The following is a 24,647-nucleotide window of genomic DNA, read 5'->3' as shown; positions in this document are numbered from 1 at the left end:
ACACACACGCCCGCGCGCACACACATATATATGCATATGTGTATATGTATATGTATTTAAATTTTTATTATTACCATTTATTACATTTGTTCAATTCGTATCCTGGCTGTGGCCCCCTCTCTCAACTCCACCTAATCCCACTATCCCTTCCTATTATCCTGCTATGCCACTCTCCTAGTACCCAAATAGATGTGGACTTACCTTTTATTTGACCCTAGCCTATCAGTTTTCATCTTGACTGGTTTCATTGTCTTCCTCTGAGGCCTGGCAAGGCTGCACCCCCCAGGGGGAGGTGATTAGAGATCTTGTCACTGAGTTCATTCCAAAGAAACCCTTGCTTCCCTTATTAGGGAACCAACTTGGAGAGTGTGTCTATGGGCTACATCTGAGCCAGGATTTTAGGTCCTTTCTTTGCATTGTCCTTGGTTGGGCTCTCAGTCCCTTCAGGGCTCCCAGGGCTCAGCTTTACTGCCTCTGTTTATCTCCTTTTGAAACTCCTGCCCCCTCCAGGTCTCTCCATCTCCCACTTCTTTCATAAGACTCCCTGCACTTTGTCCAAAGTTTGGCTATGAGTCTCAACTTCTGTTTCGAAACCTCAATCAGTAGATTCTTTTAGGGGCCATCTATGGTAGATTCCTGTCCCGTTCCCTGTCTTCCCCTGCTTCCAATATTTATCACATTTGTCCCTCTGAATGAGGACTGAACACCTTCCCTAGGGACCTTTTTGATTTTTTTACTATTAATTACACTTTATTCATTTGTATCTCCCCATAAGCCCCTCCCTTCTCCCCTCCTGATCCCACCCTCCCTCCCCCCTTCTTCATGCATGCCCCTCCCCAAGTCTACTGATAGGGGAGGTCCTCTTCTCCTTCCTTCTGATCTTAGTCTATCAGATCACATCAGGAGTGGCTGCACTGTCATCTTCTGTGGCCTGATAAGGCTGCTCGAAGGTGATCAAAGAGCAGGCCAATCAGATTATGTCAGAGGCAGTCCCTCTTCACATTACTATGTAACCCAATTGGACACTGATCTGTCATGTGCTACATCTGTGTAGGGGTTCTAGGTTATTTCCATGAATAGTCCTTGGTTGGAGTATGAGTCTCTGGGAAGTTCCCTGCGTTCAAATTTTCTGGTTCTGTTGCTCTCCTTGTATGGTTCCCGTCCTCTCCAGCTCTTACTATTTCCCACTTCTTACATAAGTTTCCATGCACTCTGCCCAACAGGTGGCCATAAGTCTCAGCGTCTGCTTTGATAGTCTGCAGGGCAGAGGCTTTCAGAGGCCCTCTGTGGCAGGTTCCTAGGTTGTTTCCTGTTTTCTTCTTCTTCTGATGTCCAACCTCTTTGCCTTTCAGGATGGGGATTGATCATTTTAGTCAGGGTCCTCTCTCTTTCTTAGTTTCTTTAGATGTACAGATTTTAGTGGGTTTGTCCTATGTTGTATGTCTATATGAGTGAGTATATACCGTGTGTGTGTTTCTGCTTCTGGGACAGCTCACTCAGGATGATCCTTTCTAGGTCCCATCATTTACCTGAAAATTTCCTAGGGACTGTTTTATTTTTATTTGTGATATTAATTTCAGTTTATTCACTTTGTATCCCACATATAGCTCCTTCCTTCATCCCCTCCCAATCCTACCTTTCCTCCCTCATCTCCCCTAATGCCCCTTCCCAAGTCCACTGATAGGGGAGGTCCTCCTCCCCTTCCATTTGACCCTAGCTTATCAGGTCTCACCAGGACTGGCTGCAGTGTCTTCCTCTGTGGCCTGTTAAGGCTGTTCTCCCTCAGGGGGAGGTGATCAAAAGGCTAACTTGTGAGTTCATGTCAGAGACAGTCCCTGTTCCCCTTACTAGGAAACCCACTTGCATCCTGAGCTGTCATGGGCTTTATATGTGCAGGGGTACTAGGTTATCTCCATGCATGGTCCTTGCTTGAATAATCAGTCTCAGAAAAGATCCCTGGGCCCAGATTTCTTGGTTCTGTTGCTCTCCTTGTAGAGCTCCTGTCCTCTCCACGTCTTTCTATCTCCTGCTTTTTTCATGAGATTCCCTGCACTTTGCACAAACTTTGTCTATGAGCCTCAGCATCTGCTTTGATACCCTGCTGGGTAGAGTCTTTCAGAGGTCCTCTTTGGTAGGCTCCTGTCCTGGTCCCTGTTTTCTCCCTGTTCTATGTCCCTCCCATTTGCGTTTCTGAGTGAGGATTGATCATCTTAAACAAAGTCCTCCTTCCTGCTTAGCTTCTTTATGTGTGCAGATTTTAATATGCATATCCTATATTACATGTCTAATATCCACATATAAGTGAGTATATACCATGTGTGTCTTTCTGTTTCTGGGATACCTCACTTAGGATGATCATTTCTAGTTGACACCATTTGCATGTAAATTTCATGATTTCCTTGTTTTTAATTGCTGAGTAGTATTCCATTGTGTAAATGTACCACAATTTCTGTATCCATTCTTCCATTGAGGGACCTCTAGGTTGTTTCCAGCTTCTGGCTATTATGTATAGAACTGCTATGAACACGACTGAGCAAATGTTCTTGTTGTATAGTTGAGCATATTTTGGATATATGCCTAGGAGTGGTATTCCTATTGGTTGAATCTGAGAATGACTGACAATAGAGTAAACCTTTGAGTTGTACATCAGTCCCAATTAAATCTTTTCCTTTATAAAAGTGGCCAAAGTCTTGGTGTCTTTTCAAAACAATAGAAACTTTAACTAGGACAAGTAATAACATATATAATCCAATCTCCTGGGGTCTCTATATATACTAGAAATTTTAGAAAGCACTAAGAGTCTTGAAAAGACATGAACATTTTCCTTTTTCAGAATAATAGTTAACATTTTTATAGTATTTAATATGTATTCACACTTCTGTTTCTCCGTAAATTATTCTCATAGAGAACAATGTTTAGAAGTTAGACAATGAATACAATTTCCTTTGATAAGTTACTATATTGCCAACCAAATTTTCAAATCACATATTTCAGTAATTTAATCAAAATGTTGAGATAAAGTGATCTATATTTGACAGATACGTTTTTAGAAAAATACATAAAACTAATGTATTTTTTATTTAAAATATCTTATTTAAAATATATAATTACTGAAAACTCCCTACATCTGTGGTACAATATGGACCTCAAAGTATACAGGGTTAAAATATCCTCAAATATATTAAATCTTTCCAAAGTAATAAAAACACATAATAAAATGTCTATCTAATCATCAAAAATATTATTTTGCAAGCACCAATCATTAAGTCAGGCTACATCTATGTACTTATGCTACAATTATTCACATAATTAATTGTATGATAAATTTGTATGATAAACGTATCAGTTTGATAGCATGAAGAGAAAGTAGACCCATCATACATAAAAGATACTTTACAATCAAAATATTTCTTAGAAAAAAACTTACAGGCCAGGAGAAAGTGTGGTGATATATTCTATCTTCTGAAAGAGACTGTGGAAAGCTGGTCTTCATTTTTACAATAGTCATATTTATATCTGACAAGCTAGATTTTAAGTCAAAAATAAAAGATAAAGAAAGTCAATGCATTTTAATAAGGAGAAAATTCCTCAATGATATATAAATATATCTACACCCAATGTTAGTAATGTAATTTCATACCACGAAAAATTAGAAGCATGGGAGGCTAAACCCAAATAAAATAAATAATAGAAAAGATTCAATACCCCAGTCACATCAATAGATATATTGCTCAGACAAGAAAAAAAAAATAGATAAATTTAGACTTGAACTGCATCACAGGCCCCGGATGATGTGAATGGATTAGCTCCTGAGTTCTATCAGATCATTAATGAGGCATTATCACCAATCTTTTCCAAGTTATTCCCTAAAATACAAAGTTAAGAAACAGTAACATCATACGTGGTCCTAGGCTCATGGTACCAGATGCTGTCCACCCACTCAGACATGACTCCGGAGTTCTAGAAATGCATAGCGCCAGGATCTGAACCCAGCTCATTCTGCCTTCCTGAGGACAACTTCTGGATACCAAGGACAGGATCCAGCCTCCATTCTGTGGTTCTATTGGTTCCTCTGTAGAGTCTGGCTGGATAATAGGAGCATACAGGGTCCCCGTTCCAAGATGGCAGCATCCACCAGTGTCTGAGTACCAGGAGCACAGTGTCTGCTGGGAGAACAAGCTACTGTGTTGCTCTGAAATTCCAGTGTCCATCTGCGATTCCCCGGAGGGAGAGAGGAGATGATCCTGGCTGCCAAACACTCACAGTACCAACCTCAGACCTCCCACCTACTCCTGCTATACTGAAGATGACTCCCAATTCCAGAGGTATGTAGATCCAGCCTACAATTCATGGCTCTACTAGCTGTCTTAAAGAGACCTGGAGGATTTCACTGGATCATACCGGTTAGAACCCCACACCCTAATTCCCCGCTTATAGGTCCAACTGTGACACAACAGGCAGAGGGATATACTACATAAACAATCAAAAGCAAACAAAGACCGACATAAGCCCATGCAGTTATGGCCACCTAATTTTTTGACACAAGTGCCAAAATCATGAATTGGGGAAAAAAACAGCGTCTTTAACACTTTGTGCCGGGCAAACTTAATATCCACATGTACAAGAATTAAACTAGATTCCTCTCTCTCGCCCTGCATAAAATCCATTCAAAGTGATTGTACAAGTTTACCTTCCTACCAGCAATGGAGGATGATTCCTCTTTCTCCCCTTTCCAGCTTGTGTTGTCACTTGAAGTTTTGATCTTAGCCATTCTGATGGGTGTAAGATGAAATCTCAAGGTCATTTTGATTTGCATTTCCCTGATGGCTAAAGATATTGAGCATTTCTTTAAGTGTTTCTCTGCCATTTGATATTCCTCTATTGAGAATTCTCTATTTAGCTCCCTATCCCATTATTTAATTGGATTGCTTGGTTTGTTTGTGTTTAATTTCTTGAGTTCTTTATATATTCTGGATAGTAGCCCTCTGTCAGATATAGGCTTGGTGAAGATCCTTTCCAGTGCATTTTGCTGTTTACAGTGTCCTTTGCTTTACAGAAGCTTTTCAGTTTCACGAGGTCCCTTTTATTGATTGTTAATCTTAAATCCTGTGCTAACCAACAAAGAGGATCATAGGGAAGATGCTTAATCCTCATTCAGAAGGGCAAACAGTATAAACATTGAAGTGGGAGAAGACAGGGAAATTGATAGGAACCTACCACAGAGAGCCTCTGAAAGAATCTACGCAGCAAGTTATCAAAGCAGATGCTCATAGCCAAACTTTGGGCAAAGCGCAGGGATGTTATGGAAGAAGGGGGAGAGAGAAAGACTTGGAGAGTACAGGATCAATAGAGCCAAAACTCTGGGCCCGGGTGGGGGCTTCGGAGACTGATGCTTCAACTAAGGACCATGCATGGAGAGGACCTAGACCCTCTGCTCAGATGTTGCCCATAGGCAGCTCAGTCTCAATATGGGTTACCCTAGGAAGGGGAGCAGGGTCTGTCTCTGACATGGACTCAGTGGCTGACTCTTTGAACACCTCCCCCTGGGGGATGGAGGCAGCCTTACCAGGTCACAGAGAAGAGAATGCAGCCAGTCCTGATGAGACCTGATAGGCTAGGATCAGATGGAAGGGGAGGAGGACCTCCCCTATCAGTGGGCTAGGGGATGGGCATAGGGAGAGCAAAGGGAGAGAGGGTGGGACTGAGAGGAGATGAGAAAGACTCTACAGCCAGGATACAAAATGATTAAACTGTTTTTAATTTAATTTATTTTTACATTAATTACAGTTTATTCACTTTGTATCCCAGCTGTAGTCCCATCCCACTAAAAGGAAAAAGAAAAGAGAAAAAAAATCCACTCAAACCAGACAAAAGACTTTAACATAATACATGAAAGATTGAAGTTACTATAGGGAAACATTTCAAGATATAGACAGGAAAGAACTTTCTGAAAGCAACTCCAGTAGAGCAGAAAATAACAGCAAGAATTTAAATATAGGATTATATTAAATTTAAAAGTTTGTGCACAGCAAAAAAGACAAAAGTCAACACTGTAGAAATAGCTCAGCTGTTATTTACTTCACACTGTGGCAGACAACTCAATATGGGTTACCCGAGGAAGGGGAGCAGGGTCTGTCTCTGACATCCCTGGGTCTCTGCACACACATAATGCATATACTGTCATGAAGGCTCACACACATAAAAACAAACAAATAAATAAACATTTTCTTTTAAAAGGTGAAGATTCAGCATACAAAATGGGAGAAAATCTTTGCCACATCTGAGAGGGAAGTAATATCAAGAATACATAAAATACTACAAATAATAAACATCAAATCCATAAGTAATGTAAAAACAAGTCTTTAATAATGAAACACAAATGGCCAATAAATATATGAGCAATGATCAGTATCCTTTGCCTTGGGAATGCAAATCAAAAGATTAGGATTTCTTCTAATCTACACCAGAAGGGCTATCCTTACGGAAACAGACAGTGCCCCTTGTAGAGATGGCTCAGGTAGTAGTAGGGTTTGTCTTCTAAGCATGAGGACCTGAGTTTGACCTACAAAACTTAAGAAGGAGAAGCCAAGTGTAATGTCATTGTGGGAGAGGTTGAGTGAAGCAGTATCCCTGGTACTCACTGTCTAGGCAACCTAACATACTGTTTTAGGTCAGTGAGTGACCCTACCTCAAAACAAACAAGCAAACAATAGGAATAACCACAAAACAAAATCAAAAAACATGTGAACAGAACCTTAAAGAAGACAACCATGATTGACTTCTGCCCTCTATATGCATGCAAACATGTGCATGCACACACATATACATGAAAAGCAACAACAGAAAATACTGAAAAGGGTAGAAGGAGAGGGGGAGCTCTATACGTAGATGGTGATAATATAAATTAGTCCAGCCACTATGAAATACTGTATAGAGGTCCCTCAAGAAAACTGAAATAACAACTACTATGAAATAACAACAAGTATGACTGAGCAATATCATTCTTGGGAATATAATTCAGAATAGAATAGAGGTATGTGAACATATTTGTTCACTGTGAAACAATTTAATTTGGAAATGGTATGAATCAATTTTGATGTCCATGAACAGAAAAATGGGCTTTTCTTCACCTTTAAAAAGTGAAATAATTACATTTATAGAAATATTTCAGTGGAACCGTACTTCAGTCATATTAAGTGGAAACAGTCATACTCAGAAAGACAAAAATGATACATTTTCACTCTTTTGTAGAACCTAGATTTCACACACACGCACATGTGCACACATACACATACACAGACACACACACAAATGTAAGTAGGGGAGGGAAGGCATTTAGGAAAGGGGAGAGTGTTATCAGTAAGAAGTAGGATCAATAGACGAGAGAATGAGTAGATGGTGAATGTGATTAAAGTAGATAAAATATTTTCATGAAAAGGCCATGAAGCCTATCACTTCATACAAGAAATATATGCAATTAAACAAAAAAGGAAAGATATCTAAGTAGCTGTATGCTAGATTTCTGTAGTTAATAACTATAGATTGTGTGATCTCTTATAGTCTGCCACTGCCACACATTGTACATTAGTTGCATCCAAAATGCTAAACATATCAGAATTAACTCCAGTATGATTTCAACTTACTGGTGTAAAACATGTTACTATAAAATTCAATCTTTTCAGTAAAAGTTTCTATATTTTATATAACTGCATTTTCATAATTAAAAACTATTGACATAATTATGAAAATAGAATTAAAGCACTTAGCACAAGCTAACACATACACACACTTTTTCCTTATGTGTCTGATAGAGTTTAACAGTGAGAACATCTAGCCTTTGACTTCTGTTGCAATGTTACTAGTTCTTATTGTAATTTATTCAATATACATATATGTTTATTTAGATTTCTATTTCTTATACGAATTTTGTCAGGTCATTGGCCAAAGAATTATTCGGTTTCATCAAGGTTGTTATGTGGGATACAGAAATGATCATTACTAATTTTTTTATAATAATACATTGAATATTCATTTTTAAAGTCAGACTGACTAAAATCTTATAATGGTTTGTGTGGTTTGTTTTTATTGTTTTGTTGTTGTTGCTGTTGTTTGAGACAAGTTTTCTCTGTGTAGCTCTGTCTGTCCCAGAACTCCTGCTGTAAACCAGGCTTGCCTCAAATTCATAGAGCTCTACTTGCCTCTGCCTCCCAAGTGCTGGGATTAAAAGCATGCACCACTACTACTCAGGTGCCTGACAGTTCTATGGATCTTTTCTAAAACCCAGGATTTGGTTTTCTTGACTCATTTGATTTTGTTGAGTCCTGTTAATAGTTTCATTGGTTTAACATTATTATTTTTCTTCCTAGTTTACTTTGCATTGAATTTGTGCTTTTTCTAGTTGCCTGAGGTAAAAAATTAATTTTAGAACTTTGTTGTTCATAATTGCTATAAATTTCTAAAGATTTTTTCATGCATCCTGAAGCTTGATAATTTGTATTTTAATTTGCCTTAAAATGATTTTCAATTTCTTGAAACTTCTTGTCTAATATTATCTACAAGTAATTTTATATTGGACTAGAATTATACCTCAGTGGAAAAGCACTTGCCTAGTGTATATGAGACATAGGGTATGAGCTCCAACACTGAAAAATGTGTTCTAAATATGAAAATGCAGTGGCTATCGGAGACTAAATTCCAACAGAGGTTTTCTAGCTAGTGCCAGATTGATCAGGTCCCTATGCTGTCTTTATAGTTTAAAAATTATTGCAGGTTTAACATATTTAAAATATATTTTGTATTTTTTCTGAATAGTTTTCAGACATTATCACAGCATTAGTTATCTTTGACATAGTGTGTAAAAATGAGAAAAGACCTTTGCCTTCTAGTTTCATATCTTTTTATTTCTATTTATTTGCTTGATGTGGGACAATTTAATGAAATTGATCATATGATTAGATACAAAAGAAGCTATGTAACACGTAGGTATATTTTGATACACAGAAATAAAATAAATTAAGTGATTCACTTGGCTTTTAGGCATGTTCATTCCAAATATTATTACTACTATAGCTTTCTGGTAATTTCTTACCATATAAATGTAGTAAATTAAATTCCAAACTAAACTTCTCATTTGAGTATTAGAATTGTACACTTTTGTGTTCTTTATGAATATATAATTATTAAAAGAACAAAGAGAACTTTAAAAATTAAAATTCTTACAAATTTTTCAGTTACGTTGACTTATTTTTAATTGCATTGTGGTCTCAAATAAGCAATATATGACTTGTGTGTTGTGGAGAGCTGGATTTAATACCCTTCACACATCCTCAATTCACATGTATGAGTGTGGTGGTGGACTGCCATAGAACCCAGAAACTTGTACAAGCTAAGAAAGTGCCCTCTCACTAAACTACATTTCCAGACCAATGTCACTAATTTTTCACTTGTCATTGGTATTTTATTTGAGAACATCTATAAATATTTTAGTTGCATATATTACTTTTCATTTCTGCAATTTGTATTTAGTTTTCTCACAACTTTATTTCCTGAAAACTTTGTCTTTATTTTCATGATAATTCATATTATGGTTTGTAGGATACTTAGGGTAATACCTTAAAATTCTGTAGATAATTCCAACATCTAATTCATGTTGATGTTGACACTTGCAAAGTATTTTTCATTATTATGGCATAATTTTCTTAATTTTTATTATAATGAAAGATTTTTAGTCCTATCTGGGACATTTATGAATTATGTGACTCTAAGTCCAATTCAATCTTTAATCAATCTTCCTATGTGACTATAGCTCACAGTCATAGTGGCTGCAAATTCATGCTCTTCACCAGCCTCAACACCTCCATGCAAAAATGGAGGTATGTGGTTTGCTGCCTGGTTAGAATGGAATTTCAGCTTTCCTTACTTCCACTGACACTTTGCCAACAAAAGGCAGTTATTTAATACTCCTTTGCCCCTTACTGAGGACATAATTCTGGATTTTCATTGTAATCTAACTAATGTTAAGGAGAAGAATCTCAGTTTTGCTTATTTTAATTTATATCAAATGCTCACATCTATATTGAAACCACTGACACTAGTGTGTTCTAAGGGTTAAAGAAAAAGTGATAACCAGCATTATCTGGCACTAATTCTTAGTGCTTGTGTAATGGGTAGTTGAAGGAGTTTCAATGTTCCCCTAAACTCCAATGATATAACTAGGATATGGAATGAAATATTGGCTCTCCTCTTGGTACCACTGGAAGGTGATTGAAGTTGAGCTGACACAACCCTAGCAAAGAAATTGATATATTATTATTACCAGTGCATACATTTTTCCTATTCATGTCATCCTTTCTTATGAAACATAAATATTGAATAGAAAGTTTAATATTGTTTTGCATGCACTAGAAATACATTCAATACACTTATTATTTTATATACTTTAGGTATAAATGAGGAAAATATTCAAAAATAAATATTCTTAAGCAGAATATGCGATATTGTACAGGAACTACTAGTTAGTATAGTAAGTAAAGAAAAAAATGGGATTTCAGATTTGAAAAGAAGGAAAAAACATTTATTAAAAGATGACAATTATCTGTGAAAAATAAAAAATAATCTAAGAGCACAACACTGAAGGTCAATGAGAAATTATTTATCAGGCATACAATCAGAGCAGTGAATAGTGTTGTATCTTGCCTATTATCTTCCGATACTTCATTATATTGAATTCATTTTTGTTCAACTAGCTTACTTCTTAAAGTTTTAGTTACACAACACCAATAAACAGAGGATTGTTTGTTCTTTTCTCACTGTGTATCAGTAACATCACTTGAGTACAGACAACACAATAAAGTACCAAATGCAGAAGTCTTTGTTAGTCTTGTTTTATCTATAGATAAACTTAGGATAGCAGTATCCTTAGTAGTATCCTTAAGTAGTATTCTTAGTGATTGTATCATATACTTTCTAGGAAATCCTTACTTACTATTTCTGACAGATAAGAAAACCATACCTCTTCACAAAATTGGACATCTGGCAAGAAAAACACATTCTCTATTTCTTATCAAGAATAATGTTGATGGGGGGGGGGGCTGGAGAAATGCCTCAGAGGCATTTCTGCGCTTCCACAGGTTCTGAGTTTAATTCCCAGAAACTACATGGTGGCTCACAACCATCTATATTGAAATATGATCCCCTCTTCTGTCATACAGTTGTACATGCAAATAGAGCACTCATGTAAAATAAGTAAATAAATCTTTTAAAAAAGAATGTTTATGAATGCCAATTTACTTGGACAGAAAGTAGAAACAAATGGTTTCTCACATGAAAATTGAATTGTTTATACAATACAAATAAATATTATAATTTCCTCTTTGAATCATGATTAGATTTGACTTTCACTCAAACTGTTTAACTTGAGAACATTTCATTTGCTGGCAAGATGTTTCAAACATTAGAGTGGGTAACACACCTTTATCATCTACAACATTCTCAGTTACAATACACACCCATACACACACACACACACACACACACACACACATATACCCAAATCTCAGCTTTTAAGTAAGTTAACAATTTTGTGTTATGTTGTATTCATAGCTATCCTCTTCATGGAACAACAGTAAGCCTACAGACCACAGGTTGAACATACCTGAATGGTTTAAGCCCAGGGTTGCTTTGAAGGCTGTCTCTTTCTCTTGATAATATGTGCAATCTAAGGTGGTGTATAAGTCTTTACTGAATGGTGTCTCTCACTTCTCATAGTTCAGTAGTTGCTTTCTACATTTATGTACATCAATATTGGATTGATATATTTACCACTGTCATATCTTCACATTGAGTCTAAGATGGGCCCATAAGGTGAAGAGTAACTCTTTCAGACAGCAATTTTGCTGTTTGTTTTTATTTTTAAAAAAAACAGTTCAACTAGGGGACCCACTTGGAGACTGAGCTCCCATGGGCTACATCTGTGAAGCGATGCATACATGGTCTTTGGTTGAAGTACCAGTCTCAGAAAAGACTGGTGGGCTGATTTTTTGCTTCTAATGCTATCCTTGTGGAGCTCCTGTCCCCTCCAGGTCTTTATATCTCCCCCTTCCTCCATAAGGTTCCATGCACTTTGCCCAAAGTTGGGCTATGAGTCTCAGCATCTGCTTCAATACCCTGCTGGGTAGAGTCTTTCAGAGGCCCTCTGTGGTAAGGGGAACAGGGACTGTGTCTGACATGAAGATAATACTGCCAGTCCTGATGAGAGCTGATAGGCTAGGGTCAGATGGAAGGTGAGGAGGACCTCCCCATCAGTGAACTTGGGAAAGAGCATGGGGGGAGAGGAGGGAGGGAGGGTAGGATTGGGAGGGGATGAAGGAGGGGGCTACAGTTGGGATACAAAGTGAGTAAATTATAACATATAAAAAATAAATAAATAGGAAAGAAAAAATTTCCAGTCCAAAAAAACAAAACAAAACAAAAACAATTCAACTGTTATATGCCATTTGATTAGATAACGAATTCCATTCACATTCAAGGTAACTTCTGAGAGCAATATAATTTTTTCTTCTGGTGGATCTGTAAGTCACTTTCAACCTTTACTGTCTTCATTATAGTTAACTAATTTCTCTAACAATTTTTTATTTGCATTATAAGTTTTGATTTTTAGTTACAATAAGGTTTATTAAAGCATAATTAAAATAACTGCTCTTAAAGTGGTAATAAATCATTTTATCTCTTACCTCTCTCCCTTGGAGTACTATCTATCTATCTATCCTTATTTCTATATATCTTCCTATCTTTCCATCTGTCTGTATATCTAGATCTCATTTTCCCTTGCCTCCCTTTGAATGTTCATGTCACATTTTAAAGGATTACAAAATGCCTATTACTTAAAGTTATTGTATTTATTAGGCTAGCTTTGGCCAGTTATGCTGGCACCCACGTTTAATTCCAGCACTTGGGATCCAAAAGCTAATAGGTCTGAGTTGGAGGATTGCCTGCTCTACGTGGCAAATTCTAGATGAGTCATGAATACATAGTGGACCATGTCTCAAACAAAGAAACATTTTTTTTTACTTTGATATTCATACTTAATGTATCAGCAAGCCTTTTACTTTCAGATTTATAATTTTTAATCTTGGCAAAGTTGAGAATCATATACAAGGCCATACACATTCTAAACAAGCATTCTAACTCTGAACTTTGTATCAGGGTTTAATGCATCCTAGATAAGCACTCTACTACTGAGACAGAGACTCTGCCTATTTAACATTTTGAGTAAGACATGCTACTTTTATCACCTTAGCTTTTAAGAGGAAGGGGGTGGTCTGGGAAATCTGTTTTGTTTCTCAGGACTGCTATGTTAAGCATAGTAATCCTTGCTTGGCAACATTCTCCCTCCATTTAATAGTCTGAATATGGATTCATTTAGGCGTGGCTGGAACATAGAAACTCTGAAGTAATTAGTGGATTAAACTTAATGAGTAGTTTAATCTGAAGGCATTATTGTAGAATGGTAGGTGAAACAAGTAGTTCACCAGGGTTGTGGTCTGTAGGTGGCCACTATGAGGTGAACAGTCTTGCTTCATTTATCATGCTTCTGCTCTGACATGTTCTGCACTGTAATAAGCAAAAGCAATGGAAGCAGTAGATCATGGACTGAAACCACCAATACCATGAGCCAAAATGTATATTTCCTCTTTTAAAATTGTTCAAGCATTCATCAAAACAGTGAGAAGAGAAACTATTCATTAGCAGTTTAAATACCATCCTACTTCAAGGCATGATGTGTCTGTTGAGACATATACTACATTTATCAGGGGATTCTTACATACTTTTTATGTCTTGTTTTCAACATCTTCCTGCTTTGCTGTATTTTGGGGTGTGTGTGTGTGTGTGTGTGTGTGTGTGTGTGAGAGAGAGAGAGAGAGAGAGACATAAAATGACAATTATGTCAGAGGCCCTCTGTGATAGGCTCCTGTCCTGTTCCCTGTTTTGTCTCTTAAAATGTCCTCCATACCATTTGCCTTTCTGAATGAAGATTGAGCATCTTACTCAGGGTCCTCTTTCTTGATTAGCTTCCTTAGGTGTACGGATTTTAGTATCTTTATCCTATGTGTCTAATATTCACTTATAAGTGGGTATATAACATGTGTGTCTTTCTGGGATACCTCACTCAGGATAATCTTTTCTAGATCCCACCATTTGCCTGCAAATTTCATGATTTCCTTATTTTTAATTCTGAGTGGTATTCCATTGTCTGTATCCATTCCTCAACTGAGGGACATCTGGCTGTGTCCAGCTTCTGGCTATTACAAATTAAGCTGCTGCAAACATGGTTGTGCAAATGTCCTTGTTATGTACTTCAGCATCTTTTGGATAAATGCCTGGGAGTGGTATAGCTGGGTCTTGAGGTAGCACTATTCCTAATTGTCTGAGAAAAAGCCAGATTGATTTCCAAAGTGGTTGTACCAGTTTACATTCCCACCAGCAATGAAGGAGGGTTCCCCTCTCTCCACATCCTCTCCAGCATGGGTTGTCACTTGAGTTTTTGATCTTAGCCATTCTGATGGGTGCAAGGTGAAATCTCAGGATCATTTTGATTTGCATTTCCCTGATGACTATGGATGCTGAGCATTTCTTTACATGTTTCCCTGACATTCAATGTTCCTCTATTGAGAATTCTCTGCTTAGCTCTGTACCCCATTTAAAAAAAATTGTTAATTACACTTTATTCACTTTGTATCCCCCCTGTAGTTTCCTCCCTTCTCCCCTCCCAATCTCTCCCTTCTTCTCCCTTCTCCACAGTTGCCCCTCCCCAAGTCCACTGATAGGGGAGGTCTTCTTTTCCTTCCTTCTGATCCTAGTCTATTAGGTCTCATCAGGAGGAGCTGCATTGTCTTCCTCTGTGGCCTGGTAAGGCTGTCCCCCCCTTAGGGTTAATTAGGTTACTTGATTTGTTGCTGTTTAACTTCTTGAGTTCTTTATAAATTCTGGATTTTAGCCCTCTGTCAGATATAGGGTTGGTGAAAATCCTTCCCCAATCTGTAGGCTGTTGTTTTGTTCTGATGACAGTGTCCTTTGCTTTATAGAACTTTTTCAGTTTCACGAGCTCCCATCTATTGATTGTTGATCTCAGAGCCTGTGCTTTGGTGTTCTGTTCAGGAAGTTGTCTCCTGTGCCCACATGTCTTCTAACAGGTTTAGTGTGTCCATTTTTATATTGAGGTCTTTTAACCACTTGGGTTTTAGTTTTGTGCAGGGTGACAAGTATGGATCTATTTGCATTTTTCTACATGAAGACATAAAGTTAGAAGAGTACTATTTGTTGAAGATGCTATTTTTTTTTCCATTGTATGGTTTTGGTATCTTTGTCAAAAATCAGGTGTCCGTAAGTGTGTGGGTTTATTTCTGGGTCTTCCATTTGATTCCATTGATCCATCATTCTGTGTCTATGCCAATACCATGCCGTTCTTATTACTGTTGCTCTATAGTACAGCTTGGGATCTGGGATGGAGATCTTTCCAGAAGATCTTTTATTGTAGAAGATTGTTTTAGCGATTCTGAGTTTCTTGTTATTCCATATGAAGTTGAGAATTTTTCTTTCAAGGTCTGTAAAAAATTGAGTTGGTAATTTGACGGGAATTGCATTGAATCTGTAGATTGCTTTTGGCAAGATGGCCATTTTACTATGTTAAATTATTTCACTCTTTTAACCTTCCAGTAATTTATTGATCACTTTCAATTCTCAATTATTAAGTTTGAATATCAGTTCATTTTGCACCTTGGTGATCTAATAAATATTTTCATGATATTTACATAATATCTCAGGTAGTTCATACATTTCAATCTTTGTGATTAGACATTTGTTGCATGTTTCCCCGTCTTACAATGATTCTGACATCACCTTTGATCCCTGTAATAATGGCTTGACATCTGTATACTGAAGTAGACACAGATTTTCAGTCTTTCCTTGGAAAACTCCTGTTTGAATTGAATCCCATGGCCTCTGTATCCATGACCAACACAGCCTTTGACACACTAGGGAATTCTCTCATTCCAACACTGCACTGACTGTCACAACATTGGAATGAGTTCCGTGGCTGTTGCTGCAGGCACAGATTTGCAAAGAACTCAAAGCCTGAAGTTACTGAGGCCAAAATAGCACTAAAATACGCCTAAATTCCATTATTACCAAGCCCCCTGTAGTCAACCAGTAGTGTACAAGAAAAATCACGCAAATCAGTTCCATGTGACCTGTCCTTTTAGATGATACTGGAGAAAGTGTTGCAGCTCAAATCACAGGAGGCAGTTTTATTTCAGAGGTCACAATATTCTGCTCAATAAAGGGTTTCATTGTCAGGCCTGGTTATTATTGTGTTCTTAGGAAAAATTCCATGCTAATATATCTATTTCATTCACTGTGAAGAGTGAATCTCAAAATTTATGAATATACTGTTTTGCTTATACATTGGTTGGTGAATATTCAGATTTTCTGTACATGTTGACTATTTTGAAGAGCACTACTTTAGATAGCTTTCATTTGAATACCTCAGAAGATTTGGTTATATATGTGCCGATCAAATCATCAAGTCATATAATAATTTACTTTGCTGAGGAACCACTAACTTTTTCTACCATATCAGCATAATTTTACATTCCTACTAGTAATAGATAAGAATTTCAATTTCTCCACATATTTACCAATAGTTAATTCTCCTCTTTGAAGAGGAAAGTTACCTGGTATATGTAATAAAACATTGGATTTTGGATATAATTTGCACTTGACTAAGGAAAATTAGTGTGGAACATCTTTTCTAGTTCATGTCACTATGTGTATGTAGACTTTAGAATTTAAAGATTAGATGCCTTTTATTTGGTCCATTATTTAACTCAGTCACCTTTGCTGCAGAATTACCAAGTCATATAACTATTTCATACACTAGGTCTTTATTGTATAATATTGTATAACATATATAGTATTGTATAATATATATGCATATATATACACACACATATATATACATATATATATGTATATATATATTGCCAACCTTATTGGTCTATTCTCCTTCCCATGGTTTTCGTGGCCTGCATATGTGCTCTCGGTGGGATGAACCAGAGCATAATGCCGGATTTTTACCAGGAGACTCTACCATGGCAAAATTATCGTTTCCTCCCCATTCCACAAAATTGAAGTTAATGTAAAGAGCTTTTATCCTATCAAGAGAGATATGGGAATTTCCAGGAACTTCTACAGAAAGAGTAAAAATATTAGCAACATAATGAAAGACGGGATAAAAATCTTTAAAACATCACTTGAGAATTTCTAGGAGCTAGTACCATCCTTCAGCTCTCTGTTTTGTTGTTTGTTTTTTTTTTTTCCATTTTCCTCCAGCTAATTGAGGATGGACAAAATGGTGCACTAAAACCCAACTCTCTGTGAAACTATTGTAAGCATTATGAAAGCCTTACTGGAATCTGGTAAAGGATACTCAGCTCATATGCACCATATTATAGACTTTTTGTATCAGTCACTCATGCCAGTTCCCTTAGTACCTAATGAGACACAAAGAAGGTTAGAGTTCTGCATATTCAGTGCTACAGCATTCAGTGTCTATGCTGGCAATGGAATGTGAATGAGAGCAAGTTCATACTAGACTTTGCTCTGAGGTTGCTTTTTTGCCATTCTCCACCCTAAAAGGGCATCATGGATTCTGAATCATGTAGATATTCTCCAAAATAATTGTCCATAACTACTTATTCAAAATCAATATATAGTTTATTTTTGTCTTAGGCTACATTTACTGCATTTTGCCTAGAATGTGATCTTAAAAAGTGAACTCATTCATGGGAAGGACTGACATATCTTACAGCACAGCACTGAATTTTATGTTTAATTTGATTTGGGCTGAGTGTGTATTGCTTCAAGCAAATAAGCATCCCCTCTTGGGTTCTCCTTGTTACTTAGCTTCTTTGGGTCTGTGGCTTGTATCATGGTTATCTTGTACTTCTTAATATCCATTTACAAGTTGAGTATATACCATGTTTGCCTTTCTGGGTCTATGTTACCTCATTCAGAATGATTTTTTCTAGTTCCATCTATTTTCCTGAAAATTTCTTGTCATTCTTTAAAATGGCCAAGTAATACACCATTGTGTAAGTGTACTTTTTAAAAATCTATTCTATGGTTGAGGGACATCTAGCTTTTTTCCAATTTCTGGCTGTTATGAATAAAGCTGCTATGAACATAGTTGAACAAGTGTCCTTGTGGTATGGTTGAGCATCTTTTGGGTATATGCCCAAGAGTGGTACAGCTGGGTCTTGAATTAGAACTATTCTCAATTTTCTGAGAAGCTGTCAGATGGATTTCCACAGTAGTTGTGCAAGTTGTACTCCCACCAGTAATAGAGGAGTGTTCCCCTTTCTCTACAACCTTGCTAGACTATACTGTCACTTGAGTTTTTGATCTTAGCCATTCTGAATGGTGTTAAGACAGACTCTCAGAGCTGTTTGATTTGCATTTCACTGATGACTAAGGATGCTGAAAAAATTTTAAGAGATTCCTATGTTGAGAAGTCTCAGTTTAGAACTGTACATCACTTTGGATTATTTGGTTTGTTCATGTCCAGTTTCTTGAATTGTTCATATATTTTGTATGTCAGCCCTCTGTCAGATAAGGAATTGGTAAAATCTTTGCCCATTCTGTAGGTTGCCATTTTATGCTAACGATGGTGTCTTTTGCCATACAGAGGCTTTTCAGTTTCTTGAAGTCCCACTCATTGTTGATCTTAGTGCCTGAGCTGTTGGTGTTCTCTTCAGGAAGTTGTCCCCTGTGCCAATGCATTCAAGGTTATTCCCTACTTTCTCTTTTATCAGATTTAGTGTATCTGGTTTTATGTTTAGAACTTTCATCAACTTTGACTTCAGTTTTGTGCAGTGACAACTATGTATCTACTTCCATTCTTCTACATACAGACATGCTGTTAGACCAGCACCATTTGTTAAAGATGCTTACTTTGTTCCATTGTATAATTTTGGCCTTTGTCAAAAATCAAGTGTTCATAGATGTGTGCATTTACCTCTGGTTCTTTGACTCCATTGATCAACATGTCAACTTTTATGCCAGTACCATGTAGTTTTTATTACCATTGCTCTATAGTACAGCTTGAAATCAGGGATGGTAAAACTCCTAGACGCTTTTATTGTGTAAGGATTGTTTAATTGTTTGTTTGGTTTTTCCATATGAAGTTAAGTGTTCTCATGTATCTTTTTGGGCATGATTCTTTTTCTTAAGCCTATGTGTAATTTTCTCAGTGGTCCTATATAAAAAGTTAATCTGATGTCTTTCCCAAGGTTTTTCTGGGTCTGTAGTAGCACCGCTACTTTACTAACCAGTCACACCACAATAACCTATGCTCTCACGTAACTGAGACAGAAAATATTCCTTTAAGCAGACCTCAGAAATACTCTTTCTTAGGGATGTTTGGGTACAAATACAAATAAAATCATAAAATCATCTTACATGTGAGTTTTGCTTTCTAGAGCTCCCAAAAGGTTACTTTTCCCAGTTTTTGATATTTCCAAAAGGGACTATGATTTTCTCATAACTAGTGTTTTAAGGGCCTTGTGCATGCTAGGTAAGCACTATATCAGTGAACTAAATCAGCAACCCAATAGCTGTACTAAGATTTGTTTTAGGGTTCAGAACATGGTCTGCCCAAAATACAAATTAAAAAAAAAATGTATTGTCCCAGAAATTAGAAGGGAAAAATAGAAATGCCAAAACAGAAGGCAATTCACTGTCCTCATTGCAATCTGAGATTTTCTTTTTCTGCCCACTACAGTGTAGGGACAGGGCAATGGAGGTGAGCCTAAAAAAGGGGTACCTAAGGAAGGTGGGAAGAATACTAGAAGGCTTCTTATTGAGTTAACTACTTCATATAAGTGTTTGAAATTGTGTTAAAAGTATCCCTAATAGCACTTTTGAAAACATGTAACTACCCAAATCTTAGTCTCATATATCTAAAACTCAACAAATGCCTGAAAACATGTAGTCACCTTGGTAAGATGCTGATACATTAATTTTCTTAAACTCAGCTCAGCTCTTAAGGCATTAGAACTTAATTTGGATTTTGGTCAGGTATTGCTCGTAGGTACTTATAAAAATTAACTGCAGGTTCCTATTTATAGGGAGTATTAGCAAGAGCTAACATCTAGTTACCATTATGTTAAAAAGGAAAGCAACATATTGGCCCACAAAGATCATAGCTATTAGAAAAGACAGTCATTGACAAATCTTATCAAGCAAGAAACTTGAATTACAAAACAGCTGGTGTCACATAATACACACATTTCTCAAAACAGATGCAGCAGTGTAAGTGATGGAACTTGGGGATGACATAACAGAAACAGTCGGCCTTGTTCTCATTGTGTTTGAGACCATGTACAGAAGCTCGAAGAGGGAGGGAGAAGGGATAAATAACATTATGGAGGTTTGAAAATGCCACAGGAAATCATATTATGTTTACATTAAATTACATAAAGTATACACACACACACTTTTAGCCAGTACTCAAGAGCCATACCGAACCACTGGCAGGAAGCAAAAACACAGGTTTGGAGCCTAGTGGGTAAAGGTCAGCACCAAGCATGATCCCTGGGACCTAGATTGTGTTAAGACAGAAACAACTCCAAGGTGCTCTCTGACCCTCATCTCCACCCTTCCCCCAAACAGAAAACTATTTTAAAAATGTGATTTAAAACAGCAACAGGCTTTTTAAACAAGCCCTTGGAGAAAGTATGGAGAACTCCAAAAAGACAAAAGTCAAAGCATAAAACACTTGAGGCCTAGAAAATGCATGCATACAAACAGATCCAGCACTGATAACTCAGATCCAAGACTTCTGAAACCAGGACTTCAAGAAACTAAGAAGCTGGTATAGGGACTCAAAAGCCTCCTAAAGCACCCATGTTTTATGAGCACCCACTCAGGAAAAAATGTAAGAGAGCACTATGTACCACATTATTCAGGATACAATACTGCAAAAGACCAGAAAAATAGTAATCAATAGAGTTAAAGTAGAGCTTTTATCCTTCCCAGAAATATTTGGCATTTGTGCAATAATTACACCAATAAAATATCTTATTCTTAGCCTGACGACTGCTACTGAAATTAGCAGACATGCAAGGGAACTCTCACCTACAAAATTACAGTAATCAAGGCAAGATTTAACAGTAAGAAAGCTGACTCAGATCAACATCAGCACTGTAACCATTCAGATAGACACAATGAAGAAAAACAGTGAGAATATACAACAAAGGTAAGGTCAAATGGGGAAGAGGGAACTCTTGAACATTCTATACCAAGTTTCATCTTTAGAGTAAACTTAGTTTACAAGGAGAAATATATGAGAAGACATGATTCCAGGAATCATTTTTTTTTCTGCAGCAGCTTGAGGTGGGAATCTGGTTATAAATTTTAAACCTTTTCTACGGTAATTTGTTTTAAATGACTACATAATAGCTCCCTCTCTCCCCACACCAAATCAACCTCCTCACATTTAAGACCGTGCCTCATAAAGTAAGCTGTTTAAACCAGGATACTCTGGTGGGATGATCACTGTATGTTAAGTGGAGGCTGTAGTTTCTAGCTGTATTTATATGTATGCAATGGCTAAAGTAATCTTTGGCAAAAATGATTTATAGGTTGGGGACTTAAATATCCTAAAATAAAAGGTAAGCAGTCTAACCTATTGGGTTACTTTTAGCATCCACAATCAAGTTAGTTATCCCAAAACAAATTTTGGAAAGCTATCCTGTGTAAACTAAAATAAGTCTTTTTCCTCTCTAATGAAGGATCAGCATTTAAGACCTTATTCCTTAAAACTGTTAAGTGATTAGTGTGTGTGTTTGTGTGTGTGTGTGTGTATAATATTTAACACTTAAATGAAAATGTTAGGATTTTCTTGACCACTACTGTGTAATTTCCAAATGACCTATGACAGAAAAAAGTGAAATTTACACCACTAAAGCTCATCACCAAATAACCTCAGGCTTAGTGTTACTATAAACTAAAGGGACACCTAACTAAGGAAGCATTTCCCCTACAGTGCTATTTTACATGACAATTTTAAATGGGTTATTTTCATTTTATTATTTTCCCTTATGAATTTGTTATATAGAACAAAAAAAGCAAGAAGTTATAGAATAAAAGCAAAAACATACTTTTTGGATAAAAAATGGGATTACAAATACAATTTGAGGACCTGGACAAGTAAGAGTAGCATACTAATAAATGGATGGTTTAAAGTCATGTACAGAAACATGATGGATTTACCCACTATCTTCAAAGGAATAAAAGAAAAACAAACTGGTTTTTCTTCTGTTGCTTTCCCAAAGCAGGTGCACTCACAAGACCAGTATAAAATTGCGTTAGTGGGAAGAAGGTATAAGAGAAATGACTGAAAGCTAGTAGAGCTGCATTCAGGCCGGCTCTTCATATACAGGAACAAGTTTTGTAATGGGTTTTCCTATTTACTGGTAGTTTTGAAGAAATTACCAAGTTGGCTCACCAGGCCCTTTGTTTTTGCAGTCATTTCATTCATATGTTCATTCAACAGGTATGTATTACAGCCTGGGCCTTGGGGCTAAAAAAATAAAGTGGAAAAAAAAAAAAACCAAACCATTTTAATGATAAACTAAGCAAATAACAAATATACCCAAATACAGATGACTTGTAAGAACTCTGATATACATTTGGAGAAACATATGTAAAACTATATTGGTCCTAAATCATCATATTTGATGTTCTCAGTGGGAGTAGGTAAGAGATACAAACACAAAGAAAATACAGTTACAGAATAGCCACCCTTCTATTACCCACATGTACATCATCTAATTACAAACTAGAATCCCTCTGCACAATCTTATCTTGAAACACACTTCCTGCCAAATCTTTCATTTGAATCTTTCATTTGAATCAAGAAATTGTAGGGGATGGGGATATAGCTCAGAAAAGTACTTTTCCAGTTTATATGAGGACCTACTTGTTCTCTGTCTCTCAATCTTCTAAGTGGCCCCCACCCTCCCAAACACAGACACACACACACACACACACACAAAACTTACCTGCTCTTTGGGATTCACTGAGAAGGGTCAAACAGCACTAGGAGGCACCATAATGGGTACCAAAAGGATAACTAATGACAATTACTTTAGAGATAATATTTCAACTATTTGAAATATTTTCAGTTGGCTATGAATTTCATACAGTAAGTATGTTTGGGTATCTAAAAGCAACACGTTGAGATTAGAAGGCATTCCATGAGTTGTATGGAGATTGTAGGAACTAGAATGGAAATGAGACTCTAAGACTGTTTGCTATTAAATGGTTCCAAAAAGTATATTCATATTTTGATATAGATTCCCAAGGCATAGTTACAAACAAAACAAAGTTCCTAACCTTAAGAAACTTGATATACTGAGTAGAACACAAAGTCAAGCAAACCAATAAAGCCATTTACTATTTTTCATTTTTCATTACATTGGGTTATTTGTGTAACTCTAAAATGATAGTACTTTCATGGACTTTGTGCTTAGTCTTCTCTCTGCCTTTTATTATTATTCCCTGGTGATAATTATTCTAGAAAAAAATAAGTAGTAATGCCATGATGAAGGCACACATTTTCACTTTCTTCAAAGACTTCTCTTTATTGATTTGGGATGTGTCCCCTTGAGTAATATCAGATACTTCACAAAGAATGTAATTTGGCATACTATGATCCCTCAACCCAATCTGTCCCAGTGAAAACCCAACAGCACCATTATTCCTCCTCCCCCAAATCAAATTTGTGGAATCTGTTCTTTTGAGTCTTCTCTATCCCATCCACTATCCCTTCTTTTATCATACTATATCTTTCTTGAAATATAAATACAAAGAATATATACACACTTAGGTTTTTCCTAGTTCATATGGTAATAGAAGTATGAAGTTTGTCTTTGCCTCTTAAAATCTGAAAAAATCCAGTCTACAAGGACCTCCATAATCTGAATAGCTGTCCAATCCTATCCTGCCGCTACCAAGCCCCCATATTCCAGCTGTTAAAATGCTCATCTTGTCTCACTATTATATGCCTAATCCTTTATCACATATCATATTTTTGGGACACAAAGTCTCAGTCCAAAATGTGCATTTATACATAAAACTGCTGTGCTTTGCATATATATTCCAATTAGATCCTTTCTATGTAGGACACCTTAGTTGAGGAAAGCAGCTCTGAATCAATCTGAAGCATCTAGCAAACAGTGTTTATTATTGGTGTTTGAGAACAGCAAACACCAATAATACCTGAAAAATGTTTATGAAAAATTCAAACTTCTGTTAGATTAGGATAAAAGCAAGTTTTAAAATCTTTACCATGGAGATCTTTCTTCATCATAGGTATTAATCCACATTTCTTAAATCCTTTGCATAGGTCAAATGAGTAGTGTTGCTGGAATGAAGAACAAGCCTTTTATTTTAAAACCTGGTTTCTGGATTTTTCTGGTGATCAAATTTCAAGCTTTGAAACTTTTCTGGTCATATTCAGGCAACAAATAAGTCACTTGGGGAGCAGCAAACAGCCCACATCAGTGAAATGTTAAAATGACCAACTC

At 36.7% G+C, this 24,647-nt stretch overlaps 1 long non-coding RNA gene across 2 annotated transcripts in view; it reads left to right on the top strand.

The window, feature by feature from the left end:
- The window catches only part of LOC132647205 (uncharacterized), a 220,862-nt gene that overhangs the window by 8,008 nt on the left and 188,207 nt on the right, over positions 1 to 24,647 (top strand). Inside the window, exon 6 of one of the 2 annotated variants that reach the window (XR_009585532.1) lies at positions 4,079 to 4,325. This is a non-coding gene — a long non-coding RNA (uncharacterized LOC132647205). Of the gene's footprint in view, positions 1 to 4,078; positions 4,894 to 24,647 lie in introns of those variants that run through there. The other variant, XR_009585533.1, reaches the window with a different exon arrangement.

This window comes from Meriones unguiculatus, chromosome 14, assembly GCF_030254825.1.
Source record: "Meriones unguiculatus strain TT.TT164.6M chromosome 14, Bangor_MerUng_6.1, whole genome shotgun sequence".
Classification (NCBI taxonomy): Eukaryota; Metazoa; Chordata; class Mammalia; order Rodentia; family Muridae; genus Meriones; species Meriones unguiculatus.
The sequence above is the reverse complement of the archived record's forward strand: the minus strand, read 5'-3'. Positions and strand labels throughout refer to the sequence as shown.